Source organism: Sapajus apella, unplaced genomic scaffold, assembly GCF_009761245.1.
Source record: "Sapajus apella isolate SASKATOON/1434 unplaced genomic scaffold, GSC_monkey_1.0 scaffold8, whole genome shotgun sequence".
Lineage (NCBI taxonomy): Eukaryota > Metazoa > Chordata > Mammalia > Primates > Cebidae > Sapajus > Sapajus apella.
Genome location: NW_022436948.1, coordinates 40,797,062 through 40,816,611, shown reverse-complemented (window position 1 = coordinate 40,816,611; position 19,550 = coordinate 40,797,062). Strand labels below are relative to the sequence as shown.

The 19,550-nt window shown below is 35.0% G+C and overlaps 1 pseudogene; it reads right to left on the bottom strand.

Moving 5' to 3' along the window:
- Positions 1 to 1,067: 1,067 nt before the first annotated feature.
- LOC116550714 lies at positions 1,068 to 1,567 on the bottom strand (annotated as a pseudogene).
- Positions 1,568 to 19,550: the final 17,983 nt, after the last annotated feature.

The following is a 19,550-nucleotide window of genomic DNA, read 5'->3' as shown; positions in this document are numbered from 1 at the left end:
GGGTTTGAGGGTCCTTTTTTTGCTGATATCCAACTTTATTCCACTATGGTCTGAGAGCGTACTTGCTTATAATTTTGATTTTCTTAAATGTGTTGAGAATTGTTTTGTGGCCTATTATATTGTCTATCTTGGAGAATGTTCTATGTGCTGATTAATAGAAGGTATTGCAGTTGTTGGATAGAATGTTCTGTAAATATTTGTTCAGTTCATTTGTTGCGGGATATAGTTTAAGTTCATTGTTACTTTGTTGACTTGCTGTCTTGATAACCTGCCTAGTGCCATCGGTGGAGTATTAAAGTCCCCCACTATTTTTATGTTGCCATATTCCATTTTACATTTATAGTCCTATGATTATATTTTGAATATAAGCCTAACCATGTGCCAGATAAACTTCAGGAACTCTTAATGTCTCTATTACAAAAATTATCCCTCTATCCTTAGGTGATGAGGTTGATTAAGACAAAGTCCACTGGCTAGAAAACTGATTTCCACAAATACAACAAAAGGAAAATTTTTTCCAACTACTTCTATTCAATGGAAAATCTTATTTTTTTTAAGTACCAAATCAATTTCTTCAACTATACAATGTATTCTAATTCAAATATAATATAGTAACAACAAAACATAATAAAATTAAGACTATACAAAAATGACTAAAATAAAATAATATTTATTATACATTTTATAATCAGTATATAATTATATATTTAAATTTTACTTTACATACATAAGATTAAAGCCAAGGAGGTTAACCATAATTTCAAATTTTATTACCAGCCACTTGTGCTATTTTATCACATTTGAAAACATTCAGTGATCTATAAATTTTTTGACAATAATAATTAAGAACATTTTATTCTTCAAGATAATTTTAAAAATTAAATAATGTATTGAAGATACTAGCAAAAACACTTTACTTTTTGATATGATATGGCCTCTACATTGAAGATCTTTCAGAATTTTAAAAATTAATTTAAAAATCTTCCCATGACCTCTTTGTTCAAGGAAATATCATCTTTGATATAATATGTGTGAATATTTACAAGTCGAAAATTGATTCACAAGGCTATATTATCATAATCACTAATTTTAATAGTCTTCTAAATATTTTCTATATCACTTTTCTTGATTATAAAATGTCAACAATATGGATACACTCTTAATATAACAGAGTATTTAATTACATCAGTTTCCCATCAACCCACCAAAGTCATTCAATAATTATATTGGCCATTTCCACTGATTGGCAGAAGGCTCTTCCACTAATGGCTTCCATGTTTTCCACTGCATCATTTTTCTTGCCAGACTTAGTTGATTTTCAGCCTGGAGAATCATCTCTTTTATTTGACCACCTTGAAGTTGGTCTTCAAATTTTTGAACATCCTATTTCACTTTGACCATACATAGCCTGCTTCTCACTGGTAAACTGTTCTGTATTCTTTCTATACTCTTCATTTTTATGTATTTACTCAAGAACATCAAGAATATTTGTGTACAATATTCTTAGTCTCTCATGTGAACTCCCACATACCGCAAAGCCAGTGGTCTTCTTCAGCACACTTGCCATGGCAGTCAAAAAGGCATATGACATTTGATAATCAGTCTGACATCTCTCAAATGACATCATGACAAACTACTTTTTAAAAACCTGAATAATTATTACATAATGCTAAGAATCTTAATAAATGATAAAATGTTAGCATTTAAGAAAACATTCAGCTATAATTATAATAAAAACAGTAATATAGAGAAAAATAGGATGTCTAAATAAATATGCAATAAAATACAGGATAAAATAAACCCAGTTTTTTTTTAAGGATTAGTCAAATTTGATTTATTTTGTTTCTTAATGTTAACAGCTGTCCAAAATTCATGACCTGGATCTTATACAACATTAATATTTTGGAATTATCTTAATAAAGATTTGGTTAGTTTATGAGTAGTATAATAGAAAACTCAAAATAACATTGACCTAAACAAGGTAGAAGTCTCTATTTCTTGTATAATCTAAACCAGTCTAAGTCTAATATGAAAGTTTCATAATCATCAGGTTTTTCAGATTTCTTTGGTAATATTGTTTTGTGATCCTCCACACACATCATTGTCAAAACAGCCTACTTGAACTCAACTATCACATCAGCATTTCAACACATGCATTTTAGCCTAAAGAAAGGAAACAAGAATGAAGAAGAATGTGCATTTCTTTTAAGAATACTTACGAGAAGTCACACCATTCCACTGGCTACCACTGAGTCACCTGTATTCACCTAGCTGTAAGAGACTCTAAAAATTTGGTGTTTATCATGTCTAGTAAAAATCGTGATCCTAATACTAAGAAGTAGATCCTATTACTGAAAGTAGATATTAGGAGACAATAGCAGTCTCTACCATAAGGTCATAATTATAAGTTTGATATTTCAACAGAAAATCCATCTTCTAGCTTTCCCCAACAAAGGATTGGAAGTGTCACAATTTAAGCCAAGGTCAGAGAATGACTTCTAGAATTTGAGTGAGATCTACAAGATAGGAACTGGATATATCTTCAGAACATAAGAACTGGACTCATGTTCTGGGCATTTTTTATGCTCTGAGCCTGAAGCCAATAGGACAAGTGGTCAGGGACTGAGAACAGGGCCAGTTGAGAGCCAACATATTGATCTAGTGATGTTACCTGAACTTTGAGTCAAACTGTGCCTGGATGTATTTCTATTTATGTGTGTCAATAAATTTGTTTTATTGGTTTCCAAGAAGAGGTTAAGGGAAATAAATATATAAATAATTAATGAATAATAAATTTGTTTCCATAATGATAAATCAGTTTTTGTCCATATTTTCAAACTACTCCTAGGCACAATACACACAAGATAGTACCCTATATTCACAAAGTCAGTGCTTGTCTCCTTGTTTATTATACTTTCAAAGGTTTATATATTAAGGTGATACACATTTGCACAATTGCATCAGAACACAGAAGATTCCTATAAAAAAACCTTATGTAATAAAGTTTTAACATTTCCTTTATACACTCTAGACATATGCTGCCTGGCATAAATATAATGCAAACCACAAATGTGAGCCATATGCATAATTTAAATTTTTTTCAGTAGTCATATTTTAACAGGTAAAAGAAACCCATAAAATTAAATAATATATTGTATTTGCTCAACCTGTCCAAATATTAACATTTCAATCTGTAATCAATATGAAAGTATTAAAAATATATTACATTCCTTTTTTTTTAATGTCTGCAAAATCCAGTATGTTCTATATGCTTGCAGTCCATCTCAATTCAGACTAGACACACCGTAAATGCCCTATCCACATGTGGCTAGTAGCTACCATATGGAATGGCATTGCCCTAGGCCAACTTAATTCATAGGGATAATCCATTACTTAAAGTGTATAAGTAATTGATCTATAAAGCAATTAGATCTTATAAATTTCAGTGTGAAAAAATGGGTACATGTGAAGAAGTGTGATTATCTTTGATTATCTTTATACCACTTTAGGTTTTTGTAAATATATTTTTATAATTTATTTTTTTCTCCATGTAGAGTTGAAAATTTATTGACTAAAAGATCATATAAACTAAAAGTTCACTGGAGCTGTTTTGGTTAAAAGTAACTGAAAACCTAATTTTAACTAAGAGGGGAAAAGAAAAGAATGAATTGGATTTTGTAACTACAAAGTCCATGAGTAGTGTTAGATGCATAAAAGCTAAGATCTAGGAGCTCCACTCTATTATGGTCTATGTTGGCTTCACTTCCAATAAGGTCGATTCTCTTTTTGCAGTAGCTCCACAGAATTCTAGATTTATGTGTACGTAGTTCAAGTTCAGCAGAAAAGAACATAATTTTCCAACTATATCCCTAAAACATCCCAGCCTGATTCCTATTGGCCTAAACTGAGTCGCATGACTAATCCCTGAAGAATTATTGGGGCTGACGTGGAAATTTGAGTAAATTGAAATGATTTATTAGCTTAGGCCCTATGTCAAAACCTGGAACTGATGACAGAAACTGTACCGCCCTGAACCAAGTGTGTACAGTGGGCATTTCTTCAAAGAAAAATTGAAGAAACAGACATAAGACTGAAAAAAACCAAGCAGTTGATATCTGTAGGCTGTTAGCCCTACAGTTCTAGAATCTCAGGGGCAGTCCTGCCTCCACAGCTCCACTCTGCATTGCCCTAGTGAGGGCCTTTATGATGACTGTCTCTGTAGCAAGGGAATGAGTTGTCCAAGATGGCCAGCCTCAAGCCCCAGGCAGACGTGCTACAGGGAAATCTCGGTGGATATAGCCAGGCCCTCACAGCTCTTGCGTTCTGCAAGCCTGCATTGTTAGTGCCACATGGACTTTGCCAAGTTTAAAAGCTTATGCCCTCTGGAGTAGAAGTTCAAGCTGCACCTAGGTTCACTTGAGCTATAACCAGGGCAGCTAAGAAGCGCTACACCAGAATGCAGAGAGCAGATTTTTGAGAAGGTCCTGGGCAGTGGGCCAAGAGGTTTCTGGTGTGCCCTGGGCCTCTCCCTGGAAACCATTCTAGCACTCTGATCCTGTAATGGGTGGGGCAGCCCCCAAAGATCTCTGAAATGCTTTTGGGGCCACTGTCCCATTGTCCTGATAAATAACACCTGGATTGCTTCTGTTCATCATAATCTCCTTAGCAAATGGTCTCTTGGCCGCACCCTTGGCTTTCTCCCCAAAATGCCTATTTTTTTTTCTTTCCATGGCCAGACTGAGAGTTTGACAACATTACATTCTGTTTTCCTCTTAATTGTAAACTTAATCTTTAAATTGTTTCTCTCTTCTCATGTTTTAGAATACACCATCAAGGTAAGACAAGCATGATCCTGAACACTTTGCTGTTCAGAAATTTTTTCTGCTAAATATCTTGGTTCATGAGACTTAAAAGCTGCCTTCCACAAAGTCCTGAGACATGGATGTAATTGACATAAGTTCCTTGTCATTTTTTAACAAGGATGCCTTTCTCCTAGTTTCCAATAAGATATTTCTTATATTCATCTAAGGACCTCATGTCCATATTTCTACTAACATTCTGTTTGCAATCACTTAAGTAATCTCTAAGAAGATACAGGCTTTCCCTACAGCTCTCTCCTGAGTCCTCACAATATTCACCCTTAATGTTCATGACAATACCAGCTTTTTCCAGCACTCACTTCAATATCTGTCTCTTACACAGTCTCTACCTATTACCCAGTTCCCAAGCAACGTCCACAGTTTTAAGTATTTGTATAGCAGAATTCCACTTCTTTGATACCAGTTCCTGTCTTAGTCTGCTTGTGCTGCTACAACAGAACACCTAAGATGGGGCAATTTATAAAGAACAGAAATTTATTTTCTCGGAGTTCTGGACGCTGGAAGTCCAACATAAGGCACCTGCATCTGGTGTCTGATAATGGCCTTCTTGCTGTGTCCCCACATGGCAGATGGGAGAAGCATAAGTTAAAAAGCTCATGATGCCTCTCTTAGAAAGGCCTTTGTCCCATTAAGGAGGGAGGAGCCCTAATGGCCTAATCACCTCTCAGAAGTCCCACTTCTTAACACCAGCACACTGGTAATAATTGAATTTTGAAGGAGACATTATCAAACCACGACACTTATGGTACTTGTTTCCAGTTACCCCCATAGTTGCCTGTAATCGTAGTAGGCAGCAGGACAAAATTTCAGGACTTTACTGCTGTGCTGAGTCATATAACTATTTTTTTCATGTTTGATGTGCCATCCCAAAGTTAGATTTAGTCCTTCTGCGTGATTTCCTCTGTTCTGAACATTAACATTAGGGGACTGCAATAGCAAATGCTGGCATTAGTTACAAATTGTTATTTTCACATTTGATTGAATTATGTTTACCCCATGGTATTTTATTTCTTTGTTCTCTTGACTTTACTAACTTTTTACAATAACCATAAAAAACGCTATAGTCAAAGAACAGTAAATGTTGTTTTTTTTTAATCAAGTACATTCTAAAAACATTTTTAGTTATCCAAGAATATAGTTTTAGTTTGTAAATATTCTCTTTTAAGTCTATAATGAGCCTTGTAAGATTTTGTGTATAAAAGGAATCAAACAAAACAGAACTGCTCTGATTTTTCCTAACCCCTTGGCTGGGTGTTCAGAAAGAAAGCTTTCATGGGTATTCTTTTCTATAGTCCCTTGCCCAAGGACTGAAATCAATGAATTCAGTGCCTAGGGTCACAACTAGCCTGCAATTACTTGAATTCTTATTTTTCCTTATTTTTATTCTAAAGCTGCACTTCTTATGTTTTGTTTGTATGGCCGATTTGAGAAAAAAGCACACCCAACATTACTGACACTAATTCTCTAACATAGAAGCCTTTACTCCTCAGTAAGCCAAACAATCCATTTTCCAACTGACTTTTGTTTTCTAATGCATTTCAGCTGGAAGAAAAATAGCTGTACGTGCCATCAGTTAAGGCTTTATTAAAATAATTATTATACAAGCATAACATTTTAGATTTTTTTAGGTGTCTTACGGGGCCTGTTTCCCTTGCACAATTGATCAAGGAAAAACTCTTTAAGATACACATTTGATTTTATTTTAAACAATAATCTTCCCTCTTCTGTTGCAAACTAAATTGAGTTTGTAGATTCTTTGAAATAGTCTACAAAATGGTAATTGTTCATCTCTCCACTCCTTGAAAAGAACCACTGTTCTACCTAGTTTGAGAAACACCCCATTAGAAACTACCTATGTTGACAAACACGTTGTTAATCATATAACATGCAAACAAAAACCTTACTTTCACACATTAGTTATTTCATTTGCTGTGATAAGAGAATTCTGATGTCCTTGCTATTTTATCAAATAGTAAACTAGTTTAATTTGACTGAGAGAACACTGTTTCATCAAAGATAAATGTTCATTTCTTAACATCTTTTTATTTAATAGAAATATTTGTTCAGTGACAAATAATTTACACTTGATTCACATAGGTTTTTATAGTGCTAAGTTTTTAGAATTTTACACTTGGCATTTTTGTGCTGACTCACTTAATCAGCCATTTAAAGTACTTGGCATTGTACCAGGTGGTCCCTCAAGTGCTAAAACTTTGCAGTAAAGAAAGCTTTCTTGTTCCCTGCCCACACAGGGCTTAGGGACAACTGACTGAGAAGGATGTTGATTGTATGATTAAGGCAAATAATTTCACAATTAAATTTCCTGTAAAGAAAAACTCCACAGCACTATTTAAAAAGTAATAGGGGGAATAACTTAGAAGTTACATTTAAGCTAAGATCATAAGAATGGGTAGGGACTGTCCAAGAAGATGAGAAGCCAAAATATTCTTGATTAAAGGAATGGCATGAGCAAAGGGCATGGGAGAAGAAGAAGAAGAAGCATGGCTTGATTGAGAAATTAAAAGGACCATGTAATGGAAACTCATTGAGTACTAGGAGAAATGGCGTGAAATGAAATCAGATCATACTTCCTAATTGTAAATGTCTTGCTCCCAAGAGTACCTTCCACGGTTGTATTTTTTTTTTTTTACTGCCTTCTGTTATCTCAACCTCTAAAGAATCATTAACCAGTGTACCTAACTATAAAGCTCATATTGCCATCACACCCTCTATCAAATAGTCTCAGTTCTTCCCTTTCCCTCTCATCTGACCCTGAGTGCTGTCCATCTTCCAGGGATCAAAATCCTCTGCAAAATCCAGGCCAGACACAAAGCAGGGTGAAGAAGGCTTCTGATATCCCTCTCCTTATTCTGTCAGGTTTTAAATTACATACATTTTTAACTCTATGTGATTACTCTCTCCTTACCTTCAAAAAAATGATGCTATTTGTAACAGAAAAGATAACACACATCAGAAATAGTTGATTCCTGGTGGAATCAATACACAAAGTCTCCATATGAAAAGAGTGGGATGTCAGTGAAAAATATAAGCAACTATGGATTGTAAGCATATGCTTCAAAAATCATTTACCCAAATTCTTGGCTTCCACAAGACTAGTTGTTTGGCAATATTTTGTACTGTGTAATCATTCATACCTCGGAGTAGACTTTTTGCCCACTGCTCGTGATTAAACCTCCCCAGGAAGCTGTTTTCAACTCTGTTCTCATACTCTATTCTTTCTTTCAAATCGATTATATCATCTGATTTTACTCTTACCTCTTTGAAATCCTTCTATTCTCTGATGGACAAACTACCTTTCTTTACCCTCTTCTAAGAACATTCTCGCTGTCCAATGGCCTTAAGTAAAACCTAGCTCTTCACCAGGGATACAAGTTCACCTTCTCAAGTACAGACTGCTCACTTTCCACATGGCTTGCCCTGCAGGGAGAGTGACATTCTCCTCTCTTTACACTAAGATGGACAGATCCAAATTTCTCCACGCTGGTAACTAGAAGTGCTTTGCCTCCTTTGCGCCGACATGACTTCTCATCAGGCTCCTTCAGCTATCAGCTGCTTTGCAGTTTTCTCCCGGATTTCCTCACCCTAAATCCTATAATGATCATGGATTACTTACTATCGAGGAGGTTGTTGGATTTGACATTCCAGTCTCTAACTTTTCTACTTGCTCAGCTACATCTTTCACCGCTTCCCACTATCTACTAATTCCTTTAATGAGCATCTTCTTGGTTCATCCAATTCAAATCCCGTTGTCCATAATTTTTAACCATTCTTTTATCTATGTCCACAACTTCTTTCACTCCTCTTTGTGACAAAATCTATCTAGAAAATCTCAACCTTTGATAAACCCAGCCTCACCCAACTTACTGGGTAGAGGTGAAAACAAATGTTTAACCGTGCAGATTAGGGCCACTATAGCTTCATGACCTTCAAATTCATTCATGCCTGGCCATGCTGTGATCTTTGTCTGATCTGCTTACTCCCTCACTTTCCAGGGTGATTCTTCTAAGTTCCTCTTTTTACTCAAACTTCTGAGTACATCTGCTTCTCTGTTTTGTCCTGTAACTTTGCTTTCTGCTTTAAAACAAAGTAAAAGCTATTAGCAAAGAACTGAAAAGCTTGCAGCTCTCACTGTGTCTATGCCAATTCTTTCTTTCTTAGTCCCTCTTGAAATAAAACCTCTATGGCTCCTTCTCTCCCCTGGGCTCTGCATGCCTATTCCTTTCCCACATGTCCCGAGAGCTTGTATCAGCTGTCCTTATGTGTGCATCGTCAACCCTCACAGCTAAAACATGAAAAACTTCCTTCTGTCTCATGCTCCTCACAAGCTTCTCACTCTCTCTCCCTTTCCCTTTACAACAAAAAGTATTGAATACTCTATCTTCACTCTTTTCTGTCTTTACTGTCTTAAATTCTTAACATATTATTTATTTTTAAAACAGAGCAACCTTATTTTCTCCTGTAACATCCCAAATTCCTTAAAACTACTGTCTCCAAATTCACCTGATACCCTTGCCCCAATTCAGGTGAAAATTCTTAGGTCTTAATTTACTGACTGTTCTTTCTTATCACAGTCATTTCCATTGACTTCCCTAACATGATACTACCCTGGGTGCTTTTAATTTTTTGTTGTTGCTGTCTTATACAATTGATCAGCCTTGGGAGAATTTTTCTTTATTCATTATGCCTTGTAAATAAAATATCTACGTGTCAATATTAAATATAACAATATTTAGTAAATAGCAGTAAATCCATATTATTCATTATTTTTGATATCTATTTTATTCTCGACTTCTTTTTTTCTTTAAGTTTAATTTCTTTTACTTATTTCTAGCTTCTTGTATTTAATACACTTGTCATATATATTTTCAGTTGTTCTTTTTGTACTTTAAGGCTATAGGTTACCCTCAGTTTCCCACCTCTTAATGCATCCTCAGGCTCTGGTGACTGATAATTTAATTGACATTTTGCAGTAAATATTCACTTTTTTAACTTTTATTTTAAGTTAAAGGGTACAAGTGCAAATATGTTATATAGGTTGACTTGTGTCATGGGCATTTGTTATACAGATTAAATTATTGCCCAGATATTAAGCCTAGTACCCGTTAGTTATTTTTTCTGATACTCTCCCTTCCCCCTCCTCCACCCTCCAATAAGCCGCAGTGTGCGTTGCTCCCCTCTATGTGTCCATGTGTCCTCATCATTTAGCTCCTACTTCTAAGTGAGACATGCAGTATTCGGTTTTCTGTTCCTGTGTTAGTTTGCTAAGGATAATGGCCTCAAAAAATAACAGACACTGGTGAGGTTGTGGAGAAAAAGGGACGTTTATACACTGTTGGTGGGAGGGTAAATTAGTTCAGCCATTGTGGAAGACAGTGTGATGATTCCTCAAAGATCTAAATACAGAAATATCATTCAACCCCGCAAACCCATTACTGGGTATATACCCAAAGGAATATAAATCATTCTATTATAAAGACACATGTATGTGTATGTTCACTGCAGCTGCTTTTTAAGTGTCACTAACATAGGGAGAAATTAATTATTTTTATTTTGTGGCTGAAGTTAATTTCAAATGCATTTTTTTGTTCATTGCTCTTCAAATGCATCTGAAAACTATTTCTTCATCTTCTCATTTATACTGTCTTTGAAATACTGGACTTTTGCATGTTTGTGTTTATCTGTAGATGTCCCCTGAACAATATATTCAATTTCATATCTCCAGTAAATACTTTTGAATAAAAAAAGCTTTAAAATATTCAACTCTGAAACAGTTGAAAAATATTCCTGCATACAGACTGATTGATAACAGAACTGCAGTCCCTGAACTGTTATTCAAGAATTCAAATATTCAAGCATTATATTAATTTTGATTCTTACTAAAATTGAATGCTGGCACCCTTGTAAAGATCAGTATAATGATTTCTTAAATATTCAAACTATGCTACCTTAACATTTTTAAAATGGCAAAATGAATACCCTCACTTAACAATAAGCTATAGTTGAAAAGAAAAATTTGCTGTAACTTTTTGAAATCATATTATACAATTACTCCTAGTCACATAAATAGAGACTTTGATCTTTTCATTAACAGGCAAATCAAAAGTTTCAAGGCTCAGTGGTGTTATTTCTAAGTATTTTCCCACATTTTTGCCTGAACTACAAAATGCAAAATTGTAATAACTTTATGGCATACAGCTTAGGAATGAAAAGAACACATTTGGCATATAAACTAAGGATTAGATCATTTGTCTCAAAGTGTTGTCAAGGGAAATCTCACATTATCTGGAGTAATTTTTTAAAATACAGATTCCTAGATGCTGACTAGGCTAATATAACATAGACAGCTGGGGATGGGGGATTGATGGTGGAGGATAGGGACAGGGATTGGAATGGGGATGGAGTCCCAAGATTGTGTTTCATAAACTTGACAGTTATTCTCATGCATCTTTACCTTAAGAACCATTAAAAAAAAATAAATGATTATCTGGTGAGACAAATGTGCTCATTTATGCTTCCAGAATATACACCGTTCAAGTCCTCGATTGCTTTATAGGAACTCTTTTTATGTTGTAAGGAGAAAATTTAACAGAAAAATAAATGCCTATAACTTAAAGATTGGTCACAGATTTCTACATAAGATGGAATATTATGGAAAAATTCTGGTATCAAAAGTACCTTATTTCTGAATGCTTAGAGTTTGTTTAAGTATTAGAGGGCAGTGCCCTCCAGACTCCATATGTAGTAAACTCATCTATGAAACATATGAATTTGAAGATTCAAAAAGACTGGGACAGGGAGGAGATTTTAAATTTCGAAGAAGTTTTCAGGTGAGGACACACTCTGAGTAACAAGGTTGTAGGAAAGAGCTGGCTCATGGTGACAGCCATAACACTTGGTAAAGTTTCTGTATCATTGCCCTTTCTTTAAAAATATTCTTCAATTATTTCCATTCGGCAAGATTTAAAAAAATAGAATCTTTGATTAAAAGAAAAAATACCAATTAGCTGTTTCTGAAATTCTTCTTGATTTTGAAAACCTCGCCTACATCGTCTTCTACAAAAAGATGCCCTTTTCTACTTACGATGTAAAGTACTAATGTAATATAATTAATTATTCAGCAACGAATATTGCTATAATATTACTGAGAACAAAATCTTCAGGAACAAAGTACAATACACAGAATTGTTTTAAGTAATTTTGCCTTTAAGGAGTAATATTTTTAGTGGTGTAATCAGAGAAATGCACAGCGACAGTGAATTCATTTCCAATGAGAGAAATGAAACATAACAATTTTTAAAAATGAATCCTAATAAGTATTACTCTCACAATATAAAAATTTAAGATACAAACGTAAAATAGTTTGGGAGTTTTCATTTTACTCCAAGTGGACAAAAGGAGCTAACATATGGGAGCATTCAGATTTGAGAGTAGTTCTTGCTGTTTGTGAGAGCTGAAGCCTCAGAGATTCTAACTACAGTAGCTGCGGCTGTGTTTGGAGTAAGCAGAGGGATTGGCTGTTATTCAAACTAATGACACTTTTAAAGGGTAAAGGCCCTGAAAACCCAGTAATGCTGACTCATAAGCATACATTTGTTCTGGGCTTCTAAGGGAATTAGACATGCAATTCCCATTAACATTAACAGAAGACAGAAGTTCTATATCTAATTTCCCTCTCAGCACGCTGGAAACAAACCCCATAATTTGGAGGATTTGCAGCTTTACACAAGCTACATTGTGATCAAAAATTGCATATGATGAAATGGAAATGACGGAAAAAATGCCTTATCCCTAATTTTAAATGACCTTGTGTTTCACAAAGTATCTCAGGCACAAATTAAAATAAAGAACAGTTATACTGGAGAGTGGCCTTTATTCTTAAACATGAGAGTTACAGACCCAGTGCCCTGATCTATTAAAAATAGTGAATTCAGCTTCTTGAAATGCCACTATGAAAATTCGTTTTGTGGGAACTGTACAATTTTGTCAGTAAAACAGTTCAGTCTGAGTTTACTGCCTAGAGTGGAATATAATGATTTAAAGAATTGCCACGCTTCTCTTAGAAAGGGAAAGGACATATGTAAATAAAAATACAGAAGACTTATTGCTAGCATTGTTATTTTAAGTGACATCTGTGGGATGTCAATTAAAATAGTAATGCTAGCAATGTATGTTATTTAACTGACATCTGTGGGATCCCTACTTTTACAGAGTTGCATCATGATAGAGTTTTTCTTCCTGTTGACAAGGATAACAATTATAAAAAATGCACAGGTGTCATTGAAAAATAGGAAAAACATCAAATAATATTTATTAAATATTACACTCGATATAATAGTATTTAATATAAATTAAATACTATTTAATATTAAATAGGAAAATAACTAAAAATAGTTAAGGAAAAGTTAATGTTACTCTATATAATCATGTAAGATGAAAACAAAACCTGCCACTGGGAGAAAAAAAAACGAAATATTTGTTCCCTTAACTCCATTGTTTAATAATAAATAAATTAATTTAAAACTACTCATTAGTTTGAAGAATAGTGTTTCTGAAAATTGCAGTTTGATGCAAACTACCTAAGAGAACAGGATCAAATGGCACAAATTGCAACTGTAACTTAAATGCTTCTCCAGGCACAAAAAAGTTCCCAATATAAAATATTGGAGGAAGGGGTAGAAAGGGATAAGATTAAGAGATACTGATGATGAAACAGGCCAAATCCAAAAAAACAGGTATTTCAAGAAGGGAGTGGTATAACATGTAGACTACTGAGACTTTGCCACCAAATTCTGGAGTTTTTTTCTCACTTGTCATCCTAATTTCGTATCTTCCCCTTCACTGACTCATCACTCTTACAAGTCGATCTCATTTTTGGTTCTGCATTTATTCCCTTCCCCCCTTTATTTTCTTGTGGTTGTTGTTTTCCCTGAAGAAGTGATGAACTTTCCAGATTGGATTCTTATTGATATGGCTCTTTGGGGCGATCAAGAATGTTTCACGTGCTAATTTTCCTTCTCCCACAGTCTGATCTGGCAATTACTCAGACAGGAGGCTTTGGAATTATAATTACAAGAATGTCCCAGCTAGTTCTCTCTGCCTTCTTTTTCTGTCCCAATATTTTATCTACTAGGCTTATTTTTTAAAACAGTGCTTTGATCAAGACACTTTATTTTTCAGAATGCTTCTACTCCTGGCCATTAACTAATGGCACACCATAAACTAATTAACCTGGCCTTTGTGGCAGATCACAACGGGATCGTCTGTAGCCTTTCTAAGTGAATTTTCCATGATCAGGCACACACACCTCCTACTTCAGACAAGGCGGACTGTGCCTGCAAAAGTGGTCCTGGTGTCTCTCATTCTGAGCTTTCACCATTGTCGGAACCCTTCCCGTGTTCTTGAGTCTAATGTGACTCCTCCTGAATCTTCTCGCACTCAATTTTTACTTTTATTTCAAGGCATATTTTCATTGTATTATGTGTATTAAGTTAACTGCTTTATTCCCCTCTTGAAGCCTATGTCTGTGGAAGGCAGAGATGGCTGCCTGGTATCAAAATTCTCTGCATTTTTGAATACAAAGCCTGGTAAATAGTATCCACTTAATAAAGATATATCATTTAAAGGTACTTTTTATTTTCTAAATAAGGCTAAGTATTTACAAGTTATTTATTAAATAGTTTTACATAAAAGTGTATATTTTATGTAAAAATATAGTGATTTATATAAAAATACAATTATTTATATAAAATATAAATGGTTTATGCAGAAAATCATCACTGAACTCCTGGGGCCAAGAAGAGCACCTGGTGTATAGTAGACATAAAATTTATTAAGTGATTAAATGAATATATGATAAAAACTCACTTTGGGCCGGGTGTGGTGGCTCATGCCTGTAATCTAAGCACTTTGGAGGCCAAGGCGGGCAGATCACCTGAGGTCGGGAGTTCAAGACCAGCCTGACCAACATGGTGAAACCCTGTCTTAAAAAAATAAAAATTAAAAATTAAAAAATTTAAAAAAAAACCCACTTTGTTCCTACTGACCCTTTTTTGTATCACTCACAATTTGTGCCTTTTAATTCCAAATACATAATTCTGGCCAGTCTGATTTTAAAAAATCTAAGTATATATGTGAGCCTTCCTGACAGATAAAATCTAAACAGCATGAAAAAACACAAAGGATGAGACAATTTTAAAAAAGCATGTTTCTGTTTGTTACTATGTGGACTATTTGTTAGTATTACTAAAAATTTTAATGATGTTGATAATCACCATCATTTCTAAATTTAATTTTAATTAAAACAGGTTTATCAAAGTGTTCAATAAAATGTTAATTGTGAGAAGTATGTGAAGAAAGGGTTTTTTGAAATTCTCCTAAATGCTATAAGAACACTACATTATAAGGCATACAATTTTTTATGAAAAAATACCCATTATATGAAACGTTTTTATGTAACACATCCGGAGATAGGGGTCTACTGGGTGGGTGAAATCTCCTATAACTTCCAGCAGTGAACACCAGTTGGCACCATGTCACTGGGACTCTACAGATATTCTGAAGATGACCTTGTGGCTAGAAGCAGTCAGGAGAGAATTTTTTTGTTATCACCCCTTTCATGCTTTGAAATGCAACAGATTTATTAAAACTCTTAGATAGAGCCATAAAAGAACTTCATATTATTTTACTAGAGTCACAGAAAAGGAATCTAAAAATAAAATTTCCTCTCTGCTCCTGGGGTCTAGCCACTTCATGTAGCTTTGTGATTTGACATCACAGGAAATTCCAAGGGAGGCTGTGCAAGCAGGGAGGAAGCTGAGGTCAAGGAGCAGCAGGTTCTGGACCTGTGCTTGACTTACTTTGATGATCTTATTTGTTATATCAAATGGAGCAGAAAAAAAAGAGGCTCTCCAATGAGCATAAGAAGCTACTCTTGTTTTTAATTCACTCTCTTTGATTTCCCTCAGCAAAACAGATTAAAGATGGCTCTTTCTTTTCTCTTGGTGTTTCTCACTGTGGTACTCACTAGGAGAAAGAAAGAGCTGGCTTTAAAGGGTTCTTTGTCCAGCATGGTCTCTTTAACTACCGAAACATCTTCCAGGATGAAGTGCTGAGGTGTTTGATGTTGGCTGAACTAGAAATCACTTTCTGTCAATCAAATGCGAACCCAATAACTGGCAGCCTAGTTATGAAAATCAGTCAAAATAATATAGAAGTAAAGAAAAAAAGCTCCACATTTAAAATTCAGTTTTGAACTACCTCACTTCATTCATTTACATAAATATTTAAGTGCCAACTGGAAGAAATCATTAAAATAGCTCAACTGAAATGAAAAGGATTGTTATGAAGGGCTAGTCTCTAGTGCCCAGAACACACACCTCCTGGGCTCACAATGTGTAGAGTGCAGAAGTCACAGCCCATTCACCCATCAGTTGATAATGAATGTTGTGGATGATGTTTCCAAACCAGCCACCATTGCCAGCCCACAAGAGCAAACATGTTTTAAACATATGTTTTACATGGTACGATCACTCCAAAAACAACTAGTGCATCTAATGCCATGTATGTGGTATTAATACAACCTGAGAGCTGTGCTGCAGAGAGATAACACATTTCCCAGCTCATTGGAGGCTTTAATTCACCCCTTATGCCCCACAGCACTTTCCAAGGAGTGTGTTATCTGGAAGTTACACACCCTTGGCTTATGCCTTATTGCTTAATTGTAATCCAAAAATGTCAGATCCAAATAATTGTCGTCTCAATTTGCCAACAACCATTGGAGGCTTTCTTACTTAAGTGAGCATTTTTAAAATATATTAAAGTTTTATTGACCTAGAAGAAAGAGATTCCTTTACTCCTTTTTAAAAAATAATTATCCACGATGAGAAGAGAGTACTTGGGAAGAAAAGCAGGGCATCAAGGAATCGGACATTTTTTACGCTTTCTGTTTTTTATATAGTTCAGCCTCATATCTTTACCTACATTTCAGAGTTTACGTTTTCTGCTGTATCAAATAAGGCCAGCAATGCATACTGTTAGCATTCTATTTGGCAAAGTAAACTTTGTTTGCCTTTTGCTGGCAGATGACAAGACTGAGGTGACTCGATAGGCTATACCTCTAAGATGCAATTATGTCTTTCATCTACCCTTCTATACATTGCATTTATTTGTACAGAATAAATATACACCTTACAGTATGATTCTCCCTCAATACCCCCCAAGACGAGTAAAATATCTCTTAGCTTTGGCTTATTAGTATTACTTCTCCATTTTGCCAAAAGCAGAGTTTCTCAACTGCATTCTCTACTGCAAGGAATCTTCTCTGCCCCTCATCCTACCTACACTGCCAGTTATTGTTAGAAGCACAGCGCTGTGTCATTTGGATTCTAAAAAAGAAAAAAAAAAAGTCTTAGGTTTCTATTCTTCTTAGAATCAACATCTAAAGTCTTTATCTAGAATAAAGACTTCATCTAGAATAAGGACTTTATCTAGAATAAGAAGTTCTAAACTATAGGACATAGGACCTCAATTTCCTCAAATGGGTTCTAGTGCGTCACCCTCACTTACCTCATGATTAAACAAAACTCAGAAAACGTGCTGCACTCACCCTGTGCTTTCCAACATCTTTGCCTTTCTTGTGCTGTTTCCACTTGTATGAATTCCTCTTCCCATGACTTTGAATCCAAATTATTTTTCTTTTCTCAATTTTTGAATTTGAGTTGTATGTATTTCTAAGATTTCTAGACTCCTATCTGATTTGTTCTCTACCTCCACACTGCCAGACTCTATTGGATGCTCATGTAAGAAAGTGAATTGAAGTAATTGAACATTTCACATGTAGTTTGAGAAGTGTTGTAATAGAGGCAGCACAGGGCCAATAGGTGCCCAAATGAGAGTTACATATCTCAACCTCTGTAGTCAAGGAAGGCTTCCTGAAGGAGGTAAACCTTGAGCAACAATTGAAGGAAAATTTTAAAGGAGAAATGAGAAGGTCTTTTCAAGTATAGTGAACACTGTCCACTGCTAGTCCCAGATTATCTCTGTATGTGGTGTCATTGGTTCTGCTCAGAAACTACACACCTCTTAGCTGGATTCCTTTGGCAGTCTTCCTAAAGCCACTCCAGTTGCCACATTACAATCAAAGAGCTTTACATAGAAGTTGAGCATAATTACATTAACCTTTGTTTCCTGGACCTTTTCAAGCTTCCCTACACCCATTGGAAGCATTCATGCCTCAGTGGCATATGCATTTTATTTCATCTAAATGACATATCCTTGTCCTGATTTTTCATCTAATTTTATGCAGTTCCTTCTTGTACTCCACGAAGCAAAATTAGTTGATCCCTACTCTGTGTTCTTATGCAAGCTGTTTATCCTTTGATCATAACAATTCCCATTTTATAGCCAGATGGGAATATTTATGCACCTCCAGTGACTGTCACGTTGTCATTTCATGTGTTGTCTGGCTCACAAAACATTCATTTCCACATTTTCAAACTCTGCTAAGAGAAGTCAATTCCATGATTTTTATTTTCTCTATTGACAGTATGACACAATAGCTAAACAGATTTTTAGATAATATTTAAACTCTTTATGAGTTTAAAGGGAAAAGTTATGTGACTTATATTGCAAGCTATTGTGATGTCTCCAGTTCTCTCTCTCTCTCTCTCTCACACACACACACACACGCATGCACACACACACCACCAACAACAATATTACCTACAGAGACAGTACCATCAACAGAGACAAATGCTAAAAGAACATTATTTTACAGGAATTAAGAGCTTCATTTAAGGATACATAGCTCGTACAAGATAAAACCAATATACAAACACAAGTCTGTCCTTCCCCAAGGCCATTGCCCTTGCCTTACAGCATACAATATATTAAAAATTATTTTTATTAGTGTTCTATTTAATGGTATCTTTAGGGATCTTATTGAGTCTTACTTTCCTTATTTCAAAAACATATCCATTCTTCCATGCTGTAGACAGGAACACTTCCATGACATGCATATTATAAAAAGGAGGGGGAAGCCTATCCTTTGTGTTCTTCAACTTTATCGTGAAACTCATCATCTTATTATTAAAGAACAGTTTTATTTCTTGTAAAATAGTCTGTTTCAAGTTTGATATGGGACGGATTTTTATCCACATTATTTAACTTTGGATGGTAATTTCGGCCCCAACTCAAATCATGACCTCTGTTAGTAGTTAGGGTTACACAAACTCCTATGACAAATAAACCCTAAATTTCAAAGGCTTAAAAGAATAGAGATTTACTTCTTGCTCACAAAGGGTGTTCATACCATCAGTGGAGTAGTGAATCTCTGTGCCATAGAATCATTTGTGCTGCTGAGTGCCTTAGGCATCGGTAGCCTTCCAACAGAAAGAATAACAGCATGGAAAAGCACAACTTATTTCTTAAAAGCCCAGGCTCAAAATTATAAAAACATTTTTGTTCACCAACCTTTGATGATAACTGCTCATGTACCCTTACCTGGATGTAAAAGGGGGCTGCAATTTTCAAATACGGAAGGTTCTGATGCTTTTAAAATACTAGAGCTTACTTCTGAAGTTAAAAAAAAAAAAAAAAGAAAGACATAAATTTTTTTTTCCTTATTTAATTTTTTTTAAATTATACCTTAGG